Source organism: Etheostoma spectabile, chromosome 21 (assembly GCF_008692095.1).
Source record: "Etheostoma spectabile isolate EspeVRDwgs_2016 chromosome 21, UIUC_Espe_1.0, whole genome shotgun sequence".
NCBI lineage: Eukaryota > Metazoa > Chordata > Actinopteri > Perciformes > Percidae > Etheostoma > Etheostoma spectabile.
The window spans coordinates 22,128,737-22,142,725 of NC_045753.1; the positions used below are offsets into that span (position 1 = coordinate 22,128,737).

The window sequence follows — 13,989 nt, forward strand, 5'->3', positions numbered from 1 at the left end:
GTGCACACCCAGAGGAAGGATGGAGCTCTCCCGACTAGCTTGTTGCAACCCTCCACTGTGTTACCCAGACAATATGTGCCTGCCAGCTTCCTGTCTTTCCCAGCTCACACACTGGATGATCCCGAAGCCTTCCTCTGGGTCTATGAAGGATTAGCAGTGGCATGTGGACCGCCAGAAGAGGAGGCAGGCAAATAGAGAGCAGCCAAGCAGTGACTCTAGCTCTGGAGCAACACTGCTATATTAGCAACAAAAAAAATCCAAAACCTTCATCCTGTCCTCTGTCTCATCATTGGTCTGGTTTTGTTGGGAGTCCTAGAAGACAAGTGCTTAAATTTAACTGGTGGCCCAGGCACTTCCACTGCAGCTATGTCTGGATGGAGGATGTTAGATAATTGGTTGCAATGTAGGAACAACTATCCCCTCGTAATTCAAATCTCTGCATGTTTGACACAAATTCACGGATGAGAAAATGGGCTGCAGACTGTTCATAAAAGACAGGTGTCCTACTTATAAAGGAAAGAAAGATGGCTGCATTTCCGGCAGGCCACCGGCAGTTTAGGATCAGAAGCATTTTTTTTTTTTTAACTTTCCCTTTCCAACCGTGTATGTAAAGTATGGACCTCAGTGTCCTTCCCGGTGACATAAAGAACAACAGGAAAAAAGGAGAAGAATTGTGTCTCCCGTTCCAGCTCTTATGCAAAAAACTTGTGGTCAGAAATTCAGCTAAGTCTCTGCTGATGGGTAATATGTGTATATGAAGTGTGCAACACATTTCCCTGCTTTATTTGTGAAGCATCCCACTGAATCCGTGTGTGCTTTACCCCGTCCATTAGGAACTACATTGTCATTGAGCAGTGTCATCGCATCGCTGACAGAGAAGAGTCAAAGGTGTGTGTTGACTCAAAAATCCAACACACAGCCCAGCGCTATAATGTTTTCCTAATAGCCAGAGCAGTGTTCATGGCAGCGGTATAGTTGACATGTCACTTGTTGACACTGTAACCTGCTGTGGGGCCTGGGCACTGTAGTCCATAACAAGCACGGTTGTCTGCTCTGATGAGCATGTAGCCAAGTGGCTCATCTTCACTTCATTAGACCGAGCGCCTGTTAATAATTCATGGTTCGCTTTCCCTGGAAGCACAACCAAAGGCTCAGCTGTGCCTGTCTGTCCGCATTCCTTGTCACTGGACATTTAAGCCTTTTCCCATTTTGGACTACAAGTTATTTACTCACTTAACTCGCCCACACCTCACCCTGCAATGTGCACCTGCCTGAATGAGCAGATGATGCTGTAGCTCCAGAGGAAAAGCTAGAGCAGTTTTGGCATGTCTTTATTTTTATCTTTATTTTTTGGTTTTCTCTGTCATTCTCCTCCATTGTTACTTAAATTTGATGTGGACCCAGTAACCAATGTACTCGTTCTCTCTCCCTCTATCCTCAGGGAGTGTCTTTTCTCTTCATATATTAGTGTTTTTCTCTCTCTGCTCATCGTCTCTTGTTGCACTACGGTGTCAGATTTAGTTATGTATGCACCCCATGTCTTTGATCCCCCCTGCACTCCTGTGTTGTGTACATTGCATAACCACCCGCTGCTAAGCCTAGCAGTGCACCTCAACTCCATCTCTCTTTCTCTCTCACACACACTCATTCCTCTTTTTCTGACATCCCCTTCCCCCTATCTTCCACTCACTTCTTTGGCAGCAATCCAGGTCATCACTCCTTTACCCCCCCCCCCCCCCCCCCCCCCTCAATCCCCCTTTCCCATCCTCCAATCCCAAACCTTGAAAGTTGGAGCAGTTGGTCACCTTGCCTCCTATTCTCTCCTTGTATTTGTCTTTTTCTTACTCCCTTCTTGCTATTCCTGTTCTACTATTCCTTTCCCCTTGCTCTTACTTTATTTCCCATCTTTTCTCTCTTCTCTCTCTACTCATCTCCCTCGCCCTGCCTCCTGCTCTCCACTCCCCCAGTAGTCTCATTAGGTGTGAAGGAGGCTGCCTTGTGTGTGTGTGTGTGTGTGTGTGTGTGTGTGTGTGTGTGTGTTCTCTTAGGCAAAGTCTCACTTGACTGAGCATGCCACTTGCACTAGCGGGGGCCTGGGCTCCATTATTACCACAAAGCTGTCACAAACAGTACATAAAGTAGCCTCCTGTTGCAGAGTTGTGGCTGAACACAGGGCACTCTCTTTAACAATAGCAGCTACCACTGTTCTGCCTTCCCTGTACTGTGCTGTTGCCATGGTAGTAGAAATCAATGTGCACCAACTCAGATATAAACAATATCAACAGAAATATTTGCAAACACGTGACCTGACTATGCTACTGACACTTAAAACCACACACCGAACATCTGTCTCTTCTCTATAATGACAACCCACCTATGTGGTCCAACCTGTGGGATGTCTGGTGCCCCTCTGTTTTCTTCTCTACTGAGTGAGTGATTGTGTGTGTGTGTGTGTGTGTGTGTGTCCACCACTGTTATGCTAGTGTCTCATTACAGGGATGGGGCTGTGTGCAGGAATGGGCCCCTCTTCTGCCTCGCTGGCAGGCCTGACCCCGGCAGGTCAACGTCCATTACCGCATGAAACCTAAATGTCAAGCATGGCCCCCTGCTATAGCCATTTGTCTTTCTCTGTGGGTCAGCCGGTCTACACACACACACACACACACACACACACACACACACACACACACACACACACACACACACACAATTATCTTCCACAGCTAGGAAGTGTATTGTAGATGAGTGATTTCCTGATGATGTATTTGAGTATGTTTAGCACATTTCTCTGCACCAAAGGATGAATAAATAGTAACAGTGATCTTTCCGTTGCCATTGCTCTTAATAGATAACAGGAATTAATTTCCTCCAACAAGTTTGAAGTTATCAGCGCTATTGACTGACTGACAGCGTGATTGGACCCAGCTGTTAGCCAACAGTTGTTTAGCTTTAGCCTATCTGTGGGTGGACTGACAAACATTTGGTGCCGATTATGGGTTATGTCTGCTTTTGGCAGGTTAAACAAGTTGTGTCACAGCGCAGAAAACCAACGGTACAGAAATAGTTGAAGCATCGAGAAGAAAAAAGGCTTCCCTTTCTTTAGTCATTAGCTCTTCGCTTATCTTTTGAAGTTTGTTACAAGGTCACATCATGCTAAAGATGCATTCACTACTCAAACATTTGCTATCTTGGAATTGATTGAGCATCTTGAAAAACTGAATGCCACCTCTTTTTTTCACACTCACCTCATGCATTCCATCCTTTTCAGTTCTCTCTCCACCAGTCAAAGTGGGGGAAAAAAAGCATTTTTTCCTTCCTGTGTTAAACAACCTCATTCTCTGTATACAGTGATGAGCTCTAACAGCCATTATCAGAGAGCACGCTGGCCAATTTCATCACTTGTTCTCCCACAATACTGAGCAAAAGCCATCAATTTTAACAGATAACGGACAGAGAGAGGCAGGAGTGTATGTTATGGAAACTACAGTGAATTCACCTACACGCACACACGCGTATATAAACACACGTTGTTTACAGGAAGCTGTCAACCATGTGTCCTTATGATAAATAAACAGGGAAGCGTCCCCTTTTTAATGATGGCATATAGAGGCCTGCACACTGAATATTGACGGAAAGATTGAAAGCAATCTCAAGGGCCTTTCCAGCATGAAGTACGTCTCTCGCTTTGTACTTTTTTTCTCCTGCCCTTCATTTTGACATCCCCCCCCCCTTCCCCTCCCATTCTCAGCTCCCCTTTTATTTATCTTAGACAGCGGCTTGTGCATTGGGTTTGCAGACGTGAGACATGCCATAAACACATTTATCAAGGGGGGCTGCCAATAGGGAAAACATCAGGAGTATGAATGAAAAGAACGTGATAATAAACGCACAGAGAATGGCATAACAATTAGAAAAGATTTTTTTTAGTTTTTTTGTTTCAACCAGTTCTATGGGGATAGCAGAGGGCATCCACAAAGTAAAGTTTCAATAAGGAACAGGTTGCAGCTCAATAGCTGCTGGTGGGATAGCACAGCAACAGTAATGCCACCTGCATTAGCAGTCTACCCGCGCAGCGCAGGAGGTGCAGTACTACACGCTTTGATAAATGTTTCATTGTTTATGCTGTCTCCGTGTCTCTTTCTTCTCTCTCACCTCCTCTCCGTCCTACATGCATAGTGGAGAGTGTTGTTTCAGTGTTAGTCAAGCGTTTGATGTCTGTCTCAGTTGTTGTTCATCGGCCTCTCTGGGCTGAGATCACAGGCAGCATTTATTCATTTGCAGGTTCAGACTCTCAGCTGGGGGACCGCTAACAGCAGGTCCTCTACATGCCTTTCTTTTTTATGGTTTCTACTTAAACACTATATGCTGCCCCTTTTTTTGACTATTAGCAATTGACCTACTTTATGAATCTAAACTTAGCTGCACTCAACCCACAGCAGAGGAGTGAGTTGATCGTTGTGGTGGTGGTGGGGGGGGGATGTGTGTCTGTGATCCACAAAAGACACAGGGTTCATTGATGCTTGCTGGTGTCACACTGATTGCTCGCTTTTGTACCTCGTTGGCTTTTTTAAGCCTCTGTTTAACCCCATTATCTGATTAGTTGTATGTATGGAGGGTTAGGGAGTATTTGTGTGTGTGTGTGTGTGTGTGTGTGTGTGTGTGTGTGTGTGTGTGCGTGTGTGTGTGTGTGTGTGTGTGTGTGTGTGTGTGTGTGTGTGTGTGTGTGTGTGTGTGTGTGTGTGTGTGTGTGTGTGTGTGTGTGTGTGTGTGTGTGTGTGTGAGAAGATGAAGACGCTCTCTTACCTAAGGGGGGTGGAGTTGACAGTACTGTAGCACCCCCACCACCCCATTGCTGTATTGAAGCCCCCCCCCTTGCCTCACACCACCCCCACGCTGAATAAAGTGTTTTCTTAAAGGAAGGAGGTGGTTGGTTGGAGGAGGCTCTTTCCTAAGCAGCGGAGTGCAGCGGGGCTACAGGCAGGCAGACTCGAAGGCAGGCCCGCAACCTCGACCCCAGCATCATTTGTTTGGACGAGGGCCGTCAGCGCCTGTCGCGCGGCCCATGATGAAGTGTCAGTCGGTAATTGTCCCCGCGAAGCATCCACATCTCAGGGGGTGATGGGGGAGAGAGGGAGGATGGGGGAGGCAGGGAGCTGACAGAGAGAGAAATTACACCCTGGGCTCCTCCTATTCTCTCTCCCACTGTCTTTTTTACTCCCCCTTTCTTCCTAGGTTTTCTCCCCAGTCTTCTTACAGCTGCACCTCATATGAAAGTCTGCTGATTGCATGGCTCAGTCCAGTGGCTCCCATTGAGCTTCAGCTGGGGCCCAGTGGCTACATAATGGGTTTGTCCATGTACTGTACATTTGTGTGTGTAAAAAATAGTTTGTGTTTTTCTTGTGTCCCATAAAGAGACTACAACTTGCATTTCAACTCAAGCTTTGCTTAGTGTCTTTGTGCAACCCTGCGTTGCACAAAGACACTAAGTGAAGCTTAAATATTATATAAAGTTGCTCTGAATGCCTCTACCTCTGTGTATGCACATTAACAGAGAGCGGATGTATAAACATAGTGTATTTTCCTGCCCTTATTATCCATCAGCCACTCCTCCTTATTCAGTCCTCAATTTCTTTCATTCTCATACTCTTCACATGCCAATTAGCTCTTGTACCTTGTACTTATAATGGGCTATTAATTTTGACAAGAGCCCTCTTGAAATCTTTTTGGTCAAAACAGTGGTTGCCTCTGCTTGCCTTATCATCTTGTTAATACATATATTTTTTAGCCCTGGTCGTTTTGGTAATTAGATTTAGTGCGGGGCTCCTATTGATCAAACAATATCTCTTTGTAATGAAAAGCTTTTACAGGTCGCACAGCAGCTATTTATAGTGCAGTCCGTAATGCATTGCTGTACGGCGGGGGGCCCTAATGCACATCGCCCAGGCTTCTGTGAATAAATCGCCAGCAGAGGTATGAAGTCAGAGCCCAGCATAAGTAGCTCCATGATGGAGGAGTGGGGGGGTGAACAAACAGGTAAGAGGGGAGAAAAGAGAGATGGAGTACAAAGAGAGATTAAAGAACAGACAAAGGATTAGGTGAAAGAGGGAAGAAGAGTGGGGAAATATGAAAACGAAATGCATGGAGGGGCGAGGATCCAACATGGAGAAGATGAGTACTGAAAGGTGTGCAGGGCAGGAAATGGAGATGAGGAAAGAGGCAAAGCAGCCAAGAGAAACGATGATATGAAGGAAACCACCTTGAGATATGAGTCCTAAATTTCTAGTTTCCTCATTCTTCCATAAGACCCCCACTCCCCCAACACCACCACTATCAGAACTACGATGATGGGATGAAAACTGTAATGCACACTAGATCAATGATAGGGTTCCATATAGAGGAACGAGGGGAGGTGAAGGAGGAAGAATGAACAAAGACCAGTAAAGCATGTGTCTGAAGGAAGACTGAAGGATGAAATATGGGACGGAAGCAAGAGAAGAAGAGTAATAAAATAAAATAACAAACCAGACGATGGAGGCTCCATTATTTTGGCATATGGGTCCCTATGACACCCCGAGGACAGCGGGTGAATTAGGAGGCAGATGGGACACCTCCAAGTCACTGTCTCTGTGTCTGTCTGTCTGTTGTTTGGCTGCAGGTGGAACATAGTCTGCCACTTCTGCTGTCTAAATGAGGAGCCCCTCTCTTCTCTCTCTCTCTCACACACACACACACCACAAACACCACACCAACACACACACAACACACACACCAACACACACACACACACACACACACACCACCAACACAAAAACACTGTCTTCCTCCTCATCTTAATGGGGCACTGGCCGGGGCACTGAACAGCTCCCTCCGGAGCACACACACACAACATGCCACACACTGATCATACATTACAGACACTCCTGGATGCCCTTGCACATGGGTGACAAACACACACACACACACACACACACACACACACACACACACACACACAGAAAAGAAGAAGCAAGGGAAACCACAGTCTCCCAAATAATTATGCCCCTGTCTGTGAGATGATGAATCTGGTTGGTGATTAGTTAGTTGAGGAGGGAGGCACACTGCTTAGGCCCTTTAATGGGCAATAATTTGGAAGATAACTGTATTGTACTATCTCTCTTGACATTTAAATCTAATCAGATCCCGCTGGTTAGCACTGTGGTCCAAGACGAGGGAGCCTGGGAGGGATGAAAGGCTGCTAGCGGAGAGGTATTGGCCCATAGTGGGACATGCATCTCTATGGGCTAAGGCTAAGCAATTAGAAAACAAGGCCCAGGGACACACATTATTTCCTGCGTCTCTTTTTTTATTTGTTTTTTTTTGTTTAACAGACGATCAGTTTACGGAGTCTTAGATTCAGTAACACAATAACATTGCAACAGATACATTCAATGTCACTTCCTATTCCACACACACACACACACACACACACGCACACACACACACACACACACGCACACACAAACTAGGGAGTCTCTCCAAGGCCTCTTCTCTGCTCCTTATTACCACATATGAGATGCTCAGTTTGATTAACACTTCTCCTTCATCCTCTTCATTAGCAGAGGAAAGCCACTGCAGTAGCCGCGGCCCTTGAAAAGAGGGCATGAATTAGAATCCACTTATTCCATAGACTGCCACTAATTCCACACAATGGCGGTTAATGGTGGGAAGTAGTAGGAAAAGGGTGCTTCTAATTGTTTCTTTGGATGGTGTTGTGCATGCTGCGGCAGCTGTTTCTGTACAGCAAACCAGGCTGCGTAAGGAGCCCGTACAAAGGCGTTGGAGGGTCCGCATGACTCCGTTACAGTACAGTTACCGAGCAGTAAATGTGTGTAGACGAGCCAATTTCCTCTGGCGAAGCGTCTCGCTGAGTGGAGGAGCCGGGCCCCAGTCAATGACAACCACCTGGTGCTGAGGGAAGTGATTAGGGTTAGTACCACAGCGAGCAAAGGGCTGTTTTCTGAAGGAGGCTTGAGATGCAAGGTGTTAGGGGGGAGGGGGTGCTCACCCGAGTTTGGTTTGTTGGAGAGATATTGACGTTAGGTTTGAGGCACCATGTTGTTTTGTTGGTGCTCAATTAGAGGGAATCGTTTTGGTTAGGGCATGTGTTTTGGGTTTTCACTCTGGTGCTGATTGCAGAGTGGGTTGGAAAGCGGGATGTGCCACAACAGTGGGCTTGTGGCTTCAGCTCCCACGCAGGCTACACACATACCAACTTAGAAGTCAAAATAGTTCAGAGAGAGTGGCTAACCATGGAGAGGATGAACACTTTGTCTGCAGCGATGGGAATTTTATTGCAACCACAACAATTTGTCTGTAAATGCAGAGAGAATGGTGATGTACTGCATGATAAGAAAATCAGTTGCAGCGAGGCCCACCCATAATACAAACAGACTCTTTGGATAAAAGCCCCATCTAATGACATTCAGAGGGTTTTGTTACAGCACATCACTATGGCATTGAATAAACACATGTCAAGGACTCCGGGGCAGATACATTTAAGCCCCATTTGCGAATATTTACGTCAAGGAACCTCAATCTTGTTGAGTTACTTTAAAACTTCTGTTTATTACAACTCAAGTCTTATTTTCATTCTTTCTGTCAGTTAGGATAACACTGTATTCACCACATTAGTTGCAGAGTCGTATATAGTAGGAACACGGCGACATTTGCTACAACAAAACTCAGTTGGGGCAAGAAATGAGCAGTCAGACGTTGAGAAGCCAAAACTGCAGTGGGTGTTTGTAAAGGACAGTTTGGATATTCCTTTTACCATTTAACTTTTGTTTACTCTTCCAAATAAATTTGGTGAACCTTGAGGTTTGTTTGAAAGCTTTATAATCTTCTGAAAGCTCGTGACTTCTCTACAGTGATGTTGATTTATTTACCGCATTCTTAGATTTCAGCAATTAACTTGGTGAGCACAATAATATTATTACCCATAAAAAATTGCAGCCAAAACTATGAATATGAGACCCAAGTTGTAATGAACCGGAGTTATCCTTTAAATTAAATAATACATGATTACAGCGCTCCTCGTGTTCACGAAGACAAGCCTCGAGAGCTCAACCTCTGAGCCACTGCACCACTCATCTGAAGGCTCATTCCCTTTGATGTTTATTTAATTTATTTGACCTTTTAATTAAACCGGGGATGTCAAATCCTTCTCTGCTACCTAGGCTGATGACAGTGTGTGTGTGTGTGTGTGTGTGTGTGTGTGTGTGTGTGTGTGTGTGTGTGTGTGTGTGTGTGTGTGTGTGTGTGTGTGTGTGTGTGTGTGTGTGTGTGTGTGTGTGTGTGTGTGTGTGTGTGTGTGTGTGTGTGTGTGTGTGTGCGCGCGCGCGCGCGCGTGCATGCGTGCTTCCCACAGGGGTTATCATAGTTGAGTGAATTTTGGCTCACGGACAGTAGCGCTGATCACATTTGATGATGGAAATACATACCACAGAGGATTGTGTGTGTGTGTGTGTGTGTGTGTGTGTTTGTAAATGTGTGTATGACAGAGCAATGGCAGGCAAGGAGGTCATGATAGTCCTGGTTGAGTCTCTGGCTGGCATTAGTCTCTCTGTCTCTGCTTGTTTGTCTTGTTTTTTTCTGCTGAATCTACTGTTTTTGCATGTCTTCCCCTATTTTCCTTATTCACCTGTTCTTTCTTGTCATTTCCCATTTCCTATAGGTGATCTACGTACAGTCCATCATTCCTTATCTCTTCATTATAGCCTATGTGTTTTCTCCTGTCCTAATTCCTCCTCTGTCTAGTGTGCTCATTGTGTGTCTCTTTTTTTTTATCTCTGCTCTTCTCACTTTATCTCTCCCCAGGCTGGAGATCTTGGCATGTAGGCCTCTAATTGAGCTGGCGTCACTTGAATACTTCATAAAGCAGGACAGCAGAGAATCCCGTCATTGTTTTCTGTGCCCTGCCTTCAGAGAGAGAGAGTGGGCAGGGCTGTTCTGTGTGTGTGTGAGAGAGAGAGAGAGAGAAACTTTAAGGGGAAAAAGAGAAACAGAAAATAGATTTGGCAATTGAATGAATGTGCGTTGCATGTTTATTTTTTATTTTTTTTGTGTGTATCTATTTCACAATCCCAGCTATTTAGCGTAGCTTTACTGTAGGTGAGTGGCAAAGGAAAAGATGCCCAAATAACCATTATAAACAGACAATTGTCTTAATATATGTAGGAGCAATGTTCTGTAATATCTTCAAATGCATATCTCTTTAGCTAAAACAAACATTTGTATAGTTTATAAATCAGTCATTTATCAAACATTCTATGGCGTCAGCTTCTCCAGTGTGAAGATGTACTGTTGTCCTCTGCTTTTTATAATTATGACCTGAATGTCTTTAGGTTGTAGACTGTTGGTTGGACGAAACACAACATTAGGAGGCATCACCTTGAACTCTGGGAAATTGTAACATACATTTTTGCTATTCTCCGATGTTATTTGAACTATAATTGATTAATAGAAAATTTATTTTTAGTTGCCGCCCTTAGTTGCCCTTTGCTATTCTCTATGTGTGTTGAATGCATATGAAACATTCATGAGTCCGCTTGCACCCAGTCTGTTTCCTTGAAATAATTCAAATGATATGTTTCACATCTGCAGAGGCAGATTTAATTTTCTCAGCTGACACACCACCCCCACCCCCATTCCCAAAAAGTAAATGAAGCAATAACCTACTGCTCCATTTCCAAAATGTGTTTGACAGCTACTTTGGCTCTCCACTAACAAATCCCAGCACAAAAACGCACGCACGCACGCACGCACGCACGCACGCACGCCTTGGAACAAATCCCTGGCTAGCTCCAGGTTGCTGTGGAGGTACTGATCAATCAGGGTGAGGTTGTGTGGTCTCCTTTTTTTGATGCAGCACAGAGTTGTAATCTTCACCTTTCACTTTCTGCCTGCAAGACCCTGAGAGAGAGAGAGAGAGAGAGAGAGAGAGAGAGCGAGAGGGGGGGAGAGAAGTGGGAGAGACAGAGTAAGGTTTCTGTAGTTGGGGCTCTCACTCTTTCAATGAGTTTTCTTTTTTCAGGTGATAGGGAGAGGTGGAAAGAAAAATGGAGAGAGAGAAATGATATGAGCTGTCAAGTTGCAAAAAGAACTAAGACCCACTGCAGTATGCTCTACAGGCAAATAATGCAGCTCACACGCACACACACACACACACACACACACACACACACACACACACACACACACACACACACAGACAAAACCTGATGTAAAAAACTGAAATATATAGCAGTGGCAACACACAACACATACAGTAAGAGACACATGCATACACACACACTGACGTGTACACCAATCTGTGAGTGTGTGTGTGTGTGTGAACATGTCTTTGTTCTGTCTGGCTGTCCTCTTGGCACGTAAATCATAATGGATCTCATTATCCAGCTGGGATGGTTTGGTGGGGCCTGTCTGGCGGGAGATGATAGCTGGATGGTTGAGGGGCTGCCCCCGCACACGCACACTCACACACACCACACACACACAGACACACACACACAGCTTTTTCCATGTTATCTTTTATTTAACATGCATGACTACTGTAGAAGCATATACATTTTATTCTCATATAATGCTCCCCATCCAGACACAATGGACATTAGCGGCTCAGCTTGCCGTCAGACAGAAGGGGAAGTGATGCAGAGCAGAGGGAGGGACGAATGAAAAATTGAAGTTATCCTCTTGCTCCCTTCTCTCGTGTCATCTCCCCGCTCTCCTCCTCCCTTTCTTACTCTCTCTCTCTTTTTTCCTCCCCATCTCCTATCTGTCACTTGTTTGGAGGACACCGGCAGATGTCGGTTTGTCCCTCGAGGTGAGTGGGGCTTGCGCTGCCATCTTTTTCCTCCTTATCACAGCGCAGTCTCCCACATAGGACACAAGCAAATCATGAATCATGTGGCGAAAAAGTTATGTCCCAGTAAATCACTTGTTTTATGAGTCTTGTACACAAACACATAAACACGCTGCAGCCGTTTGGTATCCTAGCACTGCTGGCTTTTATGCTGTGAATACAGGCGGAGCAGTCGCTTCCTTGTAACACAGTTAGGGCCTACACCATTTGTCTGGACATGACCATTACCCAAGCCAATTACTGGCTTGTGTACAGGCGACTTGCCAACACCCTAATGTTTTCCCGTCATGCCTCATGCCTGCCCCCCCCCCGCCTCCCCCCCCCCAACCCCCCTCTCTTACAAACACACACATACACACAAGCAGAAACCGGGGAGAAATAGATAGAGTGGAAGGATGGAGGCTGGGGCAAAACCCCCACCCACTGACTGACTGACTGATACAGCTAATAAACTTTCATTTAAGCTAATGTTCCCCTGTTTTCTCCTCCTCCATTCCTCTCCCTCCATCCTTACCTTTCTCTCTTTACTCTCTGATATCTCACTTTCTCTCTCTCTCTCTCTCTCTCTCGTCTCTCTCGCTCCTCAAATCTCGTCCTCTCTATTGTAATATCCATCTACTCCTCCTCAACAACGGGCATAGGACGTCGGACTTCCTCTCATTCCTTGGGATTTGCTGTTCCCCCTTCCCTCTTCCTCTTACGTCCTTTTTCTCTCTCGCGTTGCGTACTCTCTTATTCGTCCTTTCTCTCTTCCTTGTTCTACAAGGAACTAATACCTTTCTCTATTCCTCTTTCTCTTTTCATCCTCTTTCTTTGTCTCTCTCCATTTTTTCTTCTCCTTCTCGGCTCTCTCTCACTTCTTTTCTCTAGCTCATTATTCTCATCTTTCTTCTTTTCCTCTCCCATCACTCTCGTATCTCCTCACTCTCTCCTCTCCTCTCTCTCTCCTCTCTCTCTCCTAGTTTTGCTTTGTGTGCTCCAGAAAAAGGCCTCATCCAAGCAATAGATGCAGGCAGTCCACCAGCCGGAAGCCCAGTTGGCCGAACAGCACACCACTCAATCAGTCTGAACAGCCACACAAAGGGGCTGCTGGCGAGCAACAGAGGTAGACACACTCTCTCTCTATACAGCTGTAGATCCTATCCTGGACTGAACTCATTTTTTATAAATCATACACACACCGTGCAACAGCAGTAAATGTGATTCACTGAGTTTTATGTAGCGAAACAAAGCCAACTGAATCAACAACAACACATCAAACTCATCTTTAAAATAGCTCGGAGAGGCCGGAGCATTTTGGCTCACTTCTCCTCACCACTGCCAACACTTCTATCTTTAAATTCTCGAGGTGCTGTGCTTTTTAAACTTTTAGACAAAGAAACGGCCATGTTTCTCTTATATTTATAGCAGGTCAATGGGCTTTGTCTGAGACCACACATTTGGCTCAGTGTGTACATGTGTGGTTTCCCCTGTGCTGGTTACAGTGTCAGTATCTGTTGACAGTGGACATGCTTTGTACAACCACACTTCTTGCTGTTACTACACTCTCACCGTTATGCGTGTGTGCAGCAGATGCCATATGTCTTTGTCTGTGCAGTGACAGACTTCTAGGATGTGTGTGCATCTCATTACATTGTTTATCTGTCCTTTTTATAATATACAACATGTGATGCCTGTGTACGTGCTCATATGTGCTGTATGCCTTCTCAGTTAATTTGTTTTTAAGTGTGTGGTGGAAATGGGTTTCTGCTCTTTGTTACATTATTTGCTGGGTAGGAAAAAGGCTTGCATTTCTTTCATTTCATCTTCTGAAAAGGCTATTACCTTGTTTTTTTTCTCCAGTTAATTTCCTGCAATACAAGTTAGCCAGAACAGTTTTTAACATCATATTTAGAAATGAAAGCTTTAGTTTAAAGGTGCCCTGCCACACAAAACCGTTTTTACTTGCATTTTTTGAAATATGTTAAATCCATATGTGTTTGTGTTATGTCGTGAACGTGAAAATGAAATGCGACCTCCTCTTGTCAGCTCTAGCCACTGGAAAGAAAGAAGCGGAGAAATCAGGCCAATTACAAAATCTGGTCAGTCTG

The 13,989-nt window shown here is 45.1% G+C and overlaps 1 protein-coding gene across 3 annotated transcripts in view; it reads left to right on the top strand.

The window, feature by feature from the left end:
- Positions 1-13,989, top strand: part of raraa (retinoic acid receptor, alpha a) — a gene marked incomplete at its 3' end in the record, with an annotated part of 146,366 nt that overhangs the window by 28,209 nt on the left and 104,168 nt on the right. For all 3 annotated transcript variants that reach the window (XM_032502164.1, XM_032502163.1, XM_032502165.1), the window contains 1 exon segment: positions 12,882-13,004.